Source organism: Halichoerus grypus, chromosome 12, assembly GCF_964656455.1.
Source record: "Halichoerus grypus chromosome 12, mHalGry1.hap1.1, whole genome shotgun sequence".
NCBI classification, from domain to species: Eukaryota; Metazoa; Chordata; class Mammalia; order Carnivora; family Phocidae; genus Halichoerus; species Halichoerus grypus.
Genome location: NC_135723.1, coordinates 30,205,882 through 30,220,428, shown reverse-complemented (window position 1 = coordinate 30,220,428; position 14,547 = coordinate 30,205,882).

The following is a 14,547-nucleotide window of genomic DNA, read 5'->3' as shown; positions in this document are numbered from 1 at the left end:
AGAAGAAGAAAGAGAGAGAGGGGCAGAAGGTATATTGGAGCAAAATATAGCAGAGAACCTCCCTAATTTGGGGAAGGAAACAGGCATCAAAATCCAGGAGGCATGAGAACCCCTCTCAAAATCAATAAAAATAGGTCAACACCCCGACATCTAATAGTAAAACTTATGAGTCTCAGAGACAAAGAGAAAATCCTGAAAGCAGCTCAGGACAAGAGCTCTGTAACCTACAATGGTAGAAACATTAGATTGGCAACAGACCTATCCACAGATACCTGGCAGGCCAGAAAGGACTGGCAGGATATATTCAGAGCACTAAATGAGAAAAATATGCAGCCAAGAATATATCCAGCTAGGCTGTCATTGAAAATAGAAGGAGAGATAAAAAGCTTCCAGGACAAACAAAAACTAAAGGAATTTGCAAACACGAAACCAGCCCTACAAGAAATCTTGAAAGGGGTCCTCTAAGCAAAGAGAGAGCCTAAAAGTAACATAGACCAGAAAGGAACACAGACAATATACAGTAACAGTCACCTTACAGGCAATACAATGGCACTAAATTCGTATCTTTCAATAGTTACCCTGATGTAAATGGGCTAAATGCCCCAATCATAAGACACAGGCTATCAGATTGTATAAAAAAACAAGACCCATTGATATGCTGTCTGCAAGAGACTCATTTTAGACCCAAAGACACCCTCAGATTGAAAGTGAAGGGGTGGAAAACCATTTACCATGCTAATGGACACCAAAAGAAAGCTGGGGTGGCAATCCTTATAACAGACAAATTAGATTTTAAACCAAAGACTGTAATAAGAGATGAGGAAGGACACTATATCCTACTTAAAGGGTCTATCCAACAAGAAGATCTAACAATTGTAAATATCTATGCCCCTAACATGGGAGCAGCCAATTATATAAGCCAATTAATAACAAAAGCAAAGAAACACATCGACAACAATACAATAATAGTGGGGGACTTTAACAACCCCCTCACTGAAATGGACAGATCATCTAAGCAAAAGATCAACAAGGAAATAAAGACTTTAAATGACAAACTGGACCAAATGGACTTCACAGATATATTCAGAACATTCCATCCCAAAGCAAGGAATATACATTCTTCTCTAGTGCCCATGGAACATTCTCCAGAATAGATCACATCCTAGGTCACAAATCAGGCCTCAACTGGTACCAAAAGACTGGGATCATTCCCTGCCTATTTTCAGACCACAATGCTTTGAAACTAGAACTCAATCACAAGAGGAAAGTCAGAAAGAACTCAAATACATGGAGGCTAAAGAGCATCCTACTAAAGAATGAATGGGTCAACCAGGAAATTAAAGAATTAAAAAAATTCATGGAAACCAATGAAAATGAAAACACAACTGTTCAAAATCTTTGGGACACAGCAAAGGGAGTCCTAAGAGGAAAGTATATAGCAATACAAGCCTTTCTCAAGAAACACGAAAGGTCTCAAATACACAACCTAACCCTACATCTAAAGGAGCTGGAGAAAGAACAGCAAATAAAGCCTAAACCCAGCAGGAGAAGAGAAATAATAAAGATCAGAGCAGAAATCAATGAAATAGAAACCAAAAGAACAGTAGAACAGATCAACGAAGCAAGGAGCTGGTTCTTTGAAAGAATTAACAAGATTGATAAACCCCTGGCCAGACTTATCAAAAAGAATAGAGAAATGACCCAAATCAACAAAATCATGAATGAAAGAGGAGAGATCACAACCAACACCAAAGAAATACAAACAATTATAAGAATATATTATGAGCAGCTATATGCCAGCAAATTAGATAACCTGGAAGAAATGGATGCATTCTGAGAGATGTATCAACTACCAAAACAGAACCAGGAAGAAATAGAAAACCTGAACAGATCTATAACCACTAAGGAAATTGAAGGAGTCATCAAAAATCTCCCAACAAACAAAAGCCCAGGGCCAGATGGCTTCCCAGGGAAATTCTATCAAACATTTCAAGAAGAATTAATACTTATTCTTCTGAAACTGTTCCAAAAAATAGAAATGGAAGGAAAACTTCCAAACTTGTTTTATGAGGCCACCATTACCTTGATCCCAAAACCAGACAAAGACCCCATCAAAAAGGAGAATTATAGACCAATATCCTTGATGAACATGGATGCAAAAATTCTCGCCAAAATACTAGCCAATAGGATCCAACAGTACATTAAAAGGATTATTCACCACGACCAAGTGGGATTTATCCCTGGGCTGCAAGGTTGGTTCAACATCCACAAATCAATCAATGTGATACAATACATTAATAAAAGAAAGAACAAGAACCATATGATCCTCTCAATAGATGCAGAAAAAGCATTGGACAAAGTACAGCATCCTTTCTTGATCAAAACTCTTCAGAGTATAGGCATAGAGGGTATATACCTCAATATCATAAAAGCCATCTATGAAAAACCTACAGCGAATATCATTCTCAATGGGGAAAAATTGAGAGCTTTCCCCCTAAGGGCATGGCAGGGATGTCCACTATCACCACTGCTATTCAACATAGTATTAAAAGTCCTAGCCCCAGCAATCAGACAACAAAAAGAAATAAAAGGCATCCAAATTGGCAAAGAAGAAGTCAAACTCTCACTCTTTGCAGATGATATGATACTTTATGTGGAAAACCCAAAACCCCACCCCAAAACTGCTAGAACTCATACAGGAATTCAGTACAGTGGCAGGATATAAAATCAATGCACAGAAATCAGTGGCATTCCTATACACAAACAACAAGACAGAAGAAAGAGAAATTAAGGAGTTGATCCCATTTACAATTGCACCCAAAACCATAAGATACCTAGGAATAAATCTAACCAAAGAGGCAAAGCATCTGCACTCAGAAAACTATAAAATACTCATGAACGAAATTGAGGAAGACACAAAGGAATGGAAAAACGTTCCATGCTCATGGATTGGAAGAACAAATATTGTGAAGATGTCAATGCTACCTAAAGCAATCTACACATTCAATGCAATCCCCATTAAAATACCATCCACTTTTTTCAAAGAAATAGAACAAATAATCCTAAAATTTGTATGGAACCAGAAAAGACCCCAATTAGCCAGAGGAATGTTGAAAAAGAAAAGCAAAGCTGGTGGCATCACAATTCCGGACTTCAAGCTCTATTACAAAGCTGTCATCATCAAGACAGTATGGTACTGGCACAAAAACAGACACATAGATCAATGGAACAGAATAGAGAGCCCAGAAATGGACCCTCAACTCTATGGTCAACTCATCTTTGACAAAGCAGGAAAGAATGTCCAATGGAAAAAAGTCTCTTCAACAAATGGTGTTGGGAAAATTGGACAGCCACATGCAGAAGAATGAAACTGGACCATTTCCTTACACCCCACAGAAAAATAGACTCCAAATGGTTGAAAGACCTCAATGTGAGACAGGAGTCCATCAACATCCTAAAGGAGAACACAGGCAGCAACCTCTTCGACCTCAGCCGCAGCAACTTCTTCCTAGAAACATCGCCAAAGGCAAGGGAAGCAAGGGCAAAAATGAACTATTGGGACTTCATCAAGATAAAAAGCTTTTGCACAGCAAAAGATACAGTCAACAAAACCAAAAGACAACCGACAGAATGGGAGAAGATATTGGCAAATGACATATCAGATAAAGGGCTAGTATCCAAAATCTATAAAGAACTTCTTAAACTCAACACCCAAAGAACAAATGATCCAATCAAGAAATGGGCAGAAGACATGAACAGACATTTTTCCAAAGAAGACATCCAAATGGCCAACAGACACATGAAAAAGTGCTGAACATTGCTCGGCATCAGGGAAACCCAAATCAAAACCTCAATGAGATATCATCTCACACCAGTCAGAATGGCTAAAATTAACAAGTCAGGAAATGACAGATGTTGGCGGGGATGCGGAGAAAGGGGAACCCTCCTACACTGTTGGTGGGAATGCAAGCTGGTGCAGCCACTCTGGAAAACAGTATGGAGGTTCTTCAAAAAGTTGAAAATAGAGCTACCATATGATCCCGCAATTGCACTACTGGGTATTTACCCCAAAGATACAAATGTAGGGATCTGAAGGGGTACGTGCACCCTGATGTTTATAGCAGCAATGTCCACAATAGCCAAACTGTGGAAAGAGCCAAGATGTCCATCAACAGATGAATGGATAAAAAAGAGTTGGTATATATATACAATGGAATATTATGCAGCCATCAAAAAGAATGAAATCTTGCCATTTGCAACAACGTGGATGGAACTGGAGGGTATTATGCTGAGCGAAATAAGTCAGACAGAGAAAGACATGTATCATATAACCTCACTGATATGAGGAATTCTTAATCTCAGGAAACAAACTGAGGGTTGCTGGAGTGGTGGGGGATGGGAGGGATGGGGTGGCTGGGTGATAGACATTGGGGAGGGTATGTGCTATGGTGAGCGCTGTGAAGTGTGCAAGACTGTTGAATCACAGATCTGTACCTCTGAAGAAAATAATACATTATATGTTTAAAAAAAAAAGAAGAAGAAGAAGAAGATAGCAGGAGGGGAAGGATGAAGGGGGGGAATCGGAGGGGGAGACGAACCATGAGAGACTATGGACTCTGAGACACAAACTGAGGTTCCTAGAGGGGAGGGGGATGAGAGGATGGGTTAGCCTCATGATGGGTATTAAAGAGGGCACGTTCTGCATGGAGCACTGGGTGTTATATGCAAACAATGAATCATGGAACACTACATCAAAAACTAATGATGTAATGTATGGTGATTAACATAACATAAAAAAAATTTCAAAAATAAATAAATAAATAAAATCCAGGCAAAGAAAAAAAAATGTAAAAGGAGTCGTACTCTGTGTGTGTGTGTGTGTGTGTGTGTAATGTATATTATTCAACCGTAAAAAAGAATGAAATCTTGCCATTTGTGACAACATGAATAGACCTAAAGAACATCATGCTAGGTAAAATAAGTCAGAATAAAATGCCATATGATCACTCTTATATGTGGAATATAAAAATAGATACATAAACAAACAAGCTTATAGATGCAGAGAAGAGATTGGTGCTTGCCAGAGGTGGAGGTGGGGAATGGGGGTGGGTGAAATATGTGAAGAGGGTCAAGAGATAAAAAAAAAATTAAAACTATAACAAGCAATAAGTATTTCTGGAAGACAGAAAATGAGGAACAAAAAGAACAAAGGTTTATTGACTTAATCAAATTCTACTGTAATCATTAATTTATAAGTCTTTCCAACTAGACTTTAAGTCCTTTGATTAAGGCAGAGTTTCTTACTTAGGCTTCTTAAATTTTCACTGCTAAAGAAAAAAACACTGTAATTTATAATCACTCAAAAAATGAAGTACTTAGGTATAAATCTAAAAAAAAAACATATATAGGATTTGCATTGAATTATATATAATGCTCATGAAAGAAATCAAGGAAGGTCTAAATAAATGGAAAGAATGACTGTGTTCCTGGATGGAATATTCAACATAGTAAAAATGCCAATTCTCCCCAAAGTGATATACAAGTTTAATGCTATTCTAATCAAAATGTCAGCAAGACTTTTTATAGACAAGATTACTGAAAAATTTACATGAAAATACAAAGGAAGTAGAATAATGAAAATAATTTTGAAAAAGAAGAATAAAGGAATCAGTCTACCTGGTTTCAAGACTTATTAGATAGCTACATGAAGACTGTGATGTTGGAGGGACAGACACAGATCAGTGGAACAGAACAGGGGATCTAGAGATAGATCCACATTAATGTGTCCAGATGACTTTTGATAATGGTGCAAAAGCACTTCAATGGAGGAAAGATAGCCTTTAAATGTTGCTATAGCACTGTGCATACATAAATTAAAAAAATAAAAATAAATTTAAAAAAGCATCTCAATCTAAGTTCACACCTTATGTAAAAGGTAACTCATAGACTTAACTATAAATTGTAAAACTACAAAACTTTTAGAAAAAGACATGGGAAGAAACCTTTGGGATACAGAGCTAGGCAAAGGGTTTAAAGATTTGACATCGAACCCATGAATCTTAAAAGGAAGCAATGATAAATTGAACTTCATCAAGATTAAAAACTTTTGTTCTTTTTTTATTTTTTTAAGAGGGTGGGGAGGGGCAGAGGGAAAGAGAGAATCTTTAACAGGCTCCACGCCCAGCACGGGCCCCCATGCAGGCAGGGCTCGATCTCACAACCCTGAGATTATGACCCGAGCTGAAATCAAGAGTCAGATGCTTAACTGACTGAGCCACCTATGCGCCCCTGTTCTTTTTTAAAAGACACTAGTCAGAGGATAAAAGACAAACTACAGAGTTAAAGAAAATATTTGAAACCACGTATCTGACAAAGGACTAGTGTCTAATACATGTAAAGAAATTTCAAACATCAACAGTAAAAAAAATCCAATTATGAGCAAAGGACATTATCAAAGAGGATATACAAATGGGAATAAGCAGATTAAAAGATGCTTAACATCACGGGGTGCCTGGGTGGCTCAGACAGTTAAATGTTGGACTCTTGGTTTCTGCTCAGGTCATGATCTCTTGGGTGGTGAGACTGAGCCCCTTGAGGACTCAGTGGGGAGTCTGAGGATTCTCTCCCTGTGCCCCTCCCCTGACTCACTGGTGCATGCACACCCTCTCTCTCTCTCAAATAAATAAATAAATCTTTAAAAAAAAAAAGATGTCTAACATCATTAGCCATTTAGGAAATACAAATTAAAATCACAATGAGAGATCACTACACATCTATCACAATGGCTAAAATAAAAAATAGTGAAAACACCAAATGCTGGTGAAGCTGTGGAGAAACTAGAGATCACTCATGCATTCATTGTATCCCAGAGAAATTAAGATTTTCTGTTCCCCAAAAGCTTGTACATGCCTGATTAAAGCAGATTTATTTGTAATAGCCCCAAACTGGAAACAACCCAGGTATTCTTCAGTGGGTGAATGGTTAAACAAACTGTGGTACACCCATACCATAGAATACTGGCCCAGAAATTAACAGGAATGCTAAATACACAGTATAACATGGATTAATCTTCAGAGAATTATGCTGAGTGAAAAGAGCCAATCCCCAAAGTTTATATACTGTGTAAGTCCATTTATATAGCATTCTCAAAATGACAAATTTACAGAGATGGAAAACAGATTAGTGGTTACCAGGGGTCAAGGAGGGAGTAGGGTAAGAGATGACTGAGTGTGGCTTTAAAAGAACAACAAGAGGGATCCCTATGATGACAGAATGCTCTGTCTCTGGACTGCATCAATGTCAACATTCTGGGGTGATACCGTACTAGAATTTTGCAAGATGTTACCACTGGGGGAAAATGGATGAAGGGTACATGGGACCTCTCTGTATTGTTTCTTGTAACGCGTGTGACTCTACAGTGATCTGAAAATAAAAAGTGTGGTTAAAACAAACAAAAAACCCTGAGTCCCCTAAATATATCCTCAATTTATGCTTTAACACTTTTCTTGCTGTTTTATTAATTCAATCGCTACAATCTACTTGGAAAAAACATCTCATATTTATATTAGATAACAGCATAGGTATAATTATCATAATAATGTTTTCAACATTTTTGTTTTCCACATTTCTGTCTGTGCATGGTTCCTGATCCTCTTTTGAAATGTTTGCATTTTCTTTTTAGTCTCACATTTGTTATATGAACTATTATATAATGACATATTTGAATTGTTCAATTTTGTGTTTTTAAGCAGCCATATATCTTCATGTGTGTTTTCTCTACATAGAGCCTTTTAGAATTAAATATAGAATTGTAATGAGATTTATTACAAAAGAATAAAATGGTTTGCAGTTTGGGGACAGTTATAACTGATCAACGTCTAGATCAACCGGTTTAAAGGACTCGTTTCTCCATTTAAAAGAGGTTTCATCTAATATTTAATAATATTCAGTGATCTATTTCTACACCACTTATCAGTTCTGTGTCCTTGAACTCATCTTTATGATGGGGATACTTCTAGTAAATGCCTCATAATACTGTTGCAAGAATCAAGAGATAATATATGTAATCATGTTATATTACACTGTCCATAGTAATAGCAGTAGTTATTAGATCAGATATTTTAACTTGAAAGAATCTATAAATTAAAAATTATAAAAAATGATGATAGTAACCAAAGGCCACTGGAAATCACTTGATCATGTGAAATGTATGTATAAACAGCTGACCATATATTTCACTTGTATTGCTTGTTTTTGTCTAAAAAAAAATTGATTTAACCTAAAGGAAAAAAATCTGTATAAAAAGCCAGTGATTCCTTATATCTAAATGTTGATAAAAATTTGCTTTTCCAACGGTTAATAGAAGAATTCTTTCAAAATCCAAAGCTCTGAAATAATCACATCCTTCTGAAAAATCAGCCATTTAGGTCTTCTTATGGACAGATATACACACAATTACCAGCAGATGGCAGTATGTATATGAAAGTGGGTCCTAAATAATTCTGCAAACTTGCAGGTTACAGGCTTTTGCTAACAAAGCAATGTATGCATCCACCAAAAGCTGCATTTACAGGGAACAATGATGAAATCCTAACTGTAAAATTCCTCACTATTATCTTCTTAAGGATGAGTATATGGTTGTCATTTTTGAAATGCATGAAGTCTTTAATCTAGAATCCAAGTTTCCAGGGAGGTGGGAGTTCCTGGCTGACATCTGCCTGATTCCTCTCTTCTCTGTCAATTATGACCATATAACCTGTTTAACTGTGAGATCCTCTAGTATACATTCTCATGGCTGATTATGTGTTGACGGTTTCTCCAGCTTGCACAAATACGCACAAACTATATTAAAAAACATATATGTATATATATGAATAAGGAAGGATAAAATAGAAGCAGAGATAGAAATGTACTAATGTAAATTATTTAGGATGACTAAACAATGAAATCATATCTTTTTTTAAAACTGGTAGGAATTTAAGCCTGTTTTTAAAAACTGATTTTAATGTATATGTAATAACTAAAATTTTTTTTGGCCACCCTTATCCTTAAAACTAAGCATGAAGGTCAGAGGTGGCTGAATCTACTAGCATTCCCTGCTCACTGTCCCTGGTCATGAATGTGGCTTTTTGCATAACATGTGTCATCAGACTAACAGTATATAAGTTTCCAAACCCAGCAGCATCGCTGATTAGCAGTCACTTAAATATTAGGGCTGTGATGGTGGAAAAAAGCAACAAGCATTTGACTTACATTAGATTCATGGAAGGTTTTGTTTTTTCACTTTTTTCTTTTAAGTCAAAGTATTTATCTGCATGTTTCCATATTATGTATCACAAATCTTGTTTAAAAGAATATGTACTATAAACACATAAATAAGGAAGAAGAGAGCAAAAATGAATATGTCACTGAATTCTCTTTCAACAAATAGTAGTTTTTGTAGTTTAGAGCCATGCAGATTTTGTGAATTCTTAATCTAGAGCAAATCTGATGATACATAAAGTATTTTGAAAAACATGGAGCCGATCTACTAGTTCCTTTCCTCAAGAAAGAAGTCCAGGCCTGCAGGCCCTGGGGAAAGAAAATGTGTGGCTGCTTTCAGTACTGTTCCTTCTCAGTTCTATTAACAAATGCAGTGTTTCTAAGAATCGCCCCAAAGTTGCTACTGGATTATTAAATGTACTTCAGAGTGGATCATATTAAGTTCAGAAGCCTTCTCTGCCTCCATCCTACTAGAAGGGACAGTTTGCAAACCACAGCTCTGCTCTGTATAAATCTCAGAAGCTGGAGAAGTATCAACACTTCCATTCTGAGTTTTCCAGATGCATCTTTCCTACTTTCTAGCTCCAAGAATTTTATGTTTATTCTTAGAAAATACTTTGAAATGTAAAAAACTCAAAATATTAATCCACTAGGTAAATGTTTATTAAAATATAAAAGCTTCATACAGAACAAAGACCCAGAATGGAATTCCAATCCACACCAAGCAAATGGGGAAGATGTCTGTAGAGACAAATGAGTTTTCTCGATAGACCCTGAAGTCACACCAGAAGTGAGAAAATGCACTGCATGATCAACCTAAATCAGATATAGTGTGACTCACACCAAGATAAGCATTTTTGACCTTTTCCATTCAACTGACTTAGAGAGATGGGCTATGTGGATAAGTGGGAAAAAAACAAGGAAGCATTAATGCAATAGATTTTTAAAAGGTATGTGACAGCTAAACATGTTTTAAATCCCATACTCAAAAGAGGAAAGTGGGTTTTAAAAAATTTTTATAAATTGTATTGAAGCATAACATGCATTTGGCAAAGTACACAGATCAAATGATATGAACTGATGATACTTTTTACAAAATAAATACACTTAAGTAACCAGCAATAAGGTCCAGAAGTAGGAGATAACCAGAATGTCAGGTTGCCTAATGCCCACTCCCAACACTGCTTCCAGCTGCCCACACCCTGTCTTCTGTAATACCAAAGATTAGCTTTGCCTTTTCTGAACTTTATATAAATATAATTACATGGTATATATGCTTCTGTGTTTGCTTCCCTCAACATAATAGTTATGAAGTTCTAGTCAGGCTGTAGCTTGTTCATTATCATGCCACATAGTTCACTGAATGAATATACCACAAATTTTTATCCAATTTGGGGCTATTATGAAGAGTGCTTCTATGAATATTATAATATATATCTTTTGAAGCATATGCATGTGTGTGTGTGTGTATACACATACATGAATTTCTGTTGGGTATATAACCTAGATTTTTAAGTTACATGGATGAATAGCTGCTGTCAAACCATTTTTGAAAGCGTTTGTACTATTTATCACTTTCCCCAGCTATAATGAAAATTTCAGTCACTGTATATTTTTACCAGTACTTGGTATTGTGCATAATTTTCATTTTAGCCTTCTCCCAATGTACTTTTTTTTTTTTGATTGTATCACAAGAATCTTTAATGTTCACTTTAAGGTTTACTCATGGTGGGGTTGTATTTGTGTTTAGTAAAGTGTGCCAAGTGCCCACATTGAGACCATTTCAGTTCACACCACTGCACTCCGCACGGATGTTTCCTGTGCCCAGCGAGGTCATAAAGAGAGAGGCCTTGACTTTTCTCTTGGTTAGGCCAGCTTTACTAGTGAGTTCCTCTCAATGTACTTCTTAACACTAAGTATATACATAAAATATGTGTAAATATAATATATATGATATATTATATCATGTACAAAACTTGATACTAGAAAGAGCTTAACATTTGCTGTACGTTGCAGACAATCGGTCTGCAGTGAGCTGAAGAACGGGCTGCTGGCTGGCCTAGATGAGCAGGATCCTTTGGTCCATGACACCTTTCTCCAGACTGAGTGACTGGAGCGGTGACAACAACAGATCATGGAGATGGCCCCATTTCTCAATCTGGGAGCCCTTGTAGCAAAAAGGGACTTTATGCTCCATGGAAGAGGCCACATAGATTTACTCAGTGGCTCTCATACATGATGTATCATCAGGAACCTAGGTCCCATCTTCAAAGAGTTTACCCTGATGCTCTGGGAGGATGAGTCGGCCATCTGTGCTTTGTACAACAGACCGAAACAGGGAGGGCCTGAGACAGACACACCAGTTCCACAGATGCTGCACTATGTGAGACATGGGGCCAGAGGCTGAAACAGAAGAACACACTGGAGATACAACCCAAGAATTTCAGCTGCCAAACCTTTTGCGCCTTCCTGAAAATGAGTCTTCATCCTTGAAAATAAAGACCCTTAAGTTTATTGACTTCCCAGATCGTTACCTTGAATACAAAATGCTGTGTCAGATTAACAAGATCGAAGAAGAGTCTTGGCCCATTTGACCCTGTGCCCCTGGGCCTAAATGTCATCTCACAGTTGGTGCCCTGAGTGTTTAAAAACTTCAGCCATAAGAGCTGGTTAGGAACAAATCGACTTCCCTAACAATTTTGGCCGAATGAATCCAGGATGATATGCCGGGAGAACTTGAGGGAGCTATGTGGTGAAACAGACAGACAGACAGACATGACTGTGAACTCTCCAGTTGTCAAGTCACTGCTCAGAGCCTCGGCTACTTCTTTTGACAATCTGAGAAAGTACAGGCTGTTTCATGTGGGAACTGCAGTGATTAGATTAAATGGGTAAAATTGCTGGTACCGCACCTGGCACAGTTGGGCATGCAATACATGGTGAATAACATTTCCAAAGTTTTACTATTTTTTAGGTTTTACGTCTGAAATTTATACCAAGACCAAAGTGCTATTGTGTTTTCCCCCTATATTATACATTTGTACATAGTGTGCAAAGAAATAATTGATATTTCATTTTTTTAGGCATTTTTAAGCTGTTGTTTTTGGAAAAATGGTTTCCTAACTGTCTTGTGATACTTTCATTACCAAAACCAAAACATGCATATGCATTTATGCAGTTAATGCTATTTTTTGTGTGATTATGGGTATCATTTCACTATATAGTTACCTTGACCTAAAAGAACAGTATTCCAAATACCAATACCAAGTTTCCCCTTTAGAGTTAAGCTATGTGTATCTGTGATTCAATGAGAGTAATTAACCTACACATAATTCTACTGTTTTAACAAAAACCACAGATTTCAGCATTACTGAAGAAGCATATGCTTCTTATGCTTTGAGTTCTAATGTTTCGATTAAGTACAACTTCCTTCAACAATACATAATACAGCAAGAATATAATGAGTAAGAGGGTGGGCAAAGTTTGACCACTGAAGCAAAATTACTGAAGAGAAAACTCTGTTCTTTCTTACACAAATACCAGGGATCCTTTTCTAATAGTACAGTGTGTATAATGTTATTCCCGGGAGTAGAGATTCAGGAAACACGGGTAAGCTGCTTTTAATAGAAAATGGCATTTAAATTACATCTTCAAAAGCCACATGTGGAAAATCTCAGTAATTAATTCATTAATAATTATGTTTGGTATGACTGAACAATAATTGGTTCAAAGGCCATAGTAGTTAATACTAGTGGGTCTTAAATTCAAGACTATGTATGTAAGTTGTTATTCACTAGGAAAAGATTATTTTAATCTCCAATAACCTAATGTACCCACAGTCCGTGTAGTTACTATTCATGAGTCATCAACACTTGCATTCCCTTGCCAATCTTTGCAATGAGTCTGAATATTGAATGATTTATTTAAAATTAATTCCACTGTGTATATGGAACATACTGGGGATTAAACAGACATAATACTGCTTTTAAAATTCAAGGACATGGACACAAAAGCAATTAATTACAAAGTAAGAGAGTGATGGAGCAGGATAGCACATTAGGAGGTCCTAGCACTTGTTTCCCCACAAAAACAATGATTTAACAACTACCCAGTGCAAAAATAGCTTGCAGGAACTCTGGAACACAATAAAGAAGCTGCCACAATGCTCTGGAGCACAAAAGCTGAAAAGGACCACATCAAAGTCCTACTAAAATACCAATGGCATTCTTTACAGAAATAAGAAAGAAACAATTTAGGGGTGCTAAGGTGGCTCAGTCGGTTAAGCATCTGCCTTCAGCTGAGGTCATGATCCCGGGGTCCTGGTATTGAGCCCTGCAAACAGGGCTCCCTGCTCAGTGGGTAGTCTGCTTCTCCGTCTCCCTCTGCCTCTCCCCCTGCTCTTGCTCTCTCTCAATCTCTCTTGCTCTCTTGTGCTCACTCTCTCTCCCAAATAAATAAATAAAATCTTTAAAAAATAATAATAATTTAAAAGTTCATATGGAATCACAAAAGGACCTAAAGAGCCAAAAGGATCTTGAGTAAGAAGCCCAAAGCTGGAAGTATTACACTTCCTAATTTAAAAACAAACAAACAAAACATTAGGAAGATACAGTAATCAAAACAATATAGTACTGTTTGAGTATACTTATCTTGATGAGCACTAAGAAATGTATACAATTACTGAATCATTATATTGTACACTTGAAACTAATATAATACTGTATGTTAATTATACTTGAAATTTAAAAAGACAGCATAGTACTGGCATAAAAAGAGACATATAGACCAATGGAACAGAACAGAGACCCTAGAAATAAATCTACAGTCAAGTGATCTTCAACAAGGTGCCAAGAACACACAACTGGAAAAGAATAGTCTCTTCAATAAATGGTACTGGGAAACTGGATATCCACATGTGCAAAGAATTAAAGTGAACCCTTATCTCATACCATATACAAAAAATCAACTCTAAATGGAATGAAAAATGAAAACATAAAACCCATAGAGGAAAACACTGGGAAAATCTTCCTTACATTGGTCTTGAGAACGATGTCTTGGATATAGCACCATAAGCATAGGCAACAAAAGTAATAACAGACAAGGGGGGCTACTTCAAACCAAAAAGCTTCTGCAGGCAAAGGAAAAAACATAGTGAAAAGGCAATGCATGGGATGGGAGAAAGTGTTTGCCAACTATTTATCTGATAAGAGTTAATTTCTAAAATATATAAGAAACTCATACAAATCAATAGCTAAAAAACAAATAACACCATTTAAGAATGGGCAA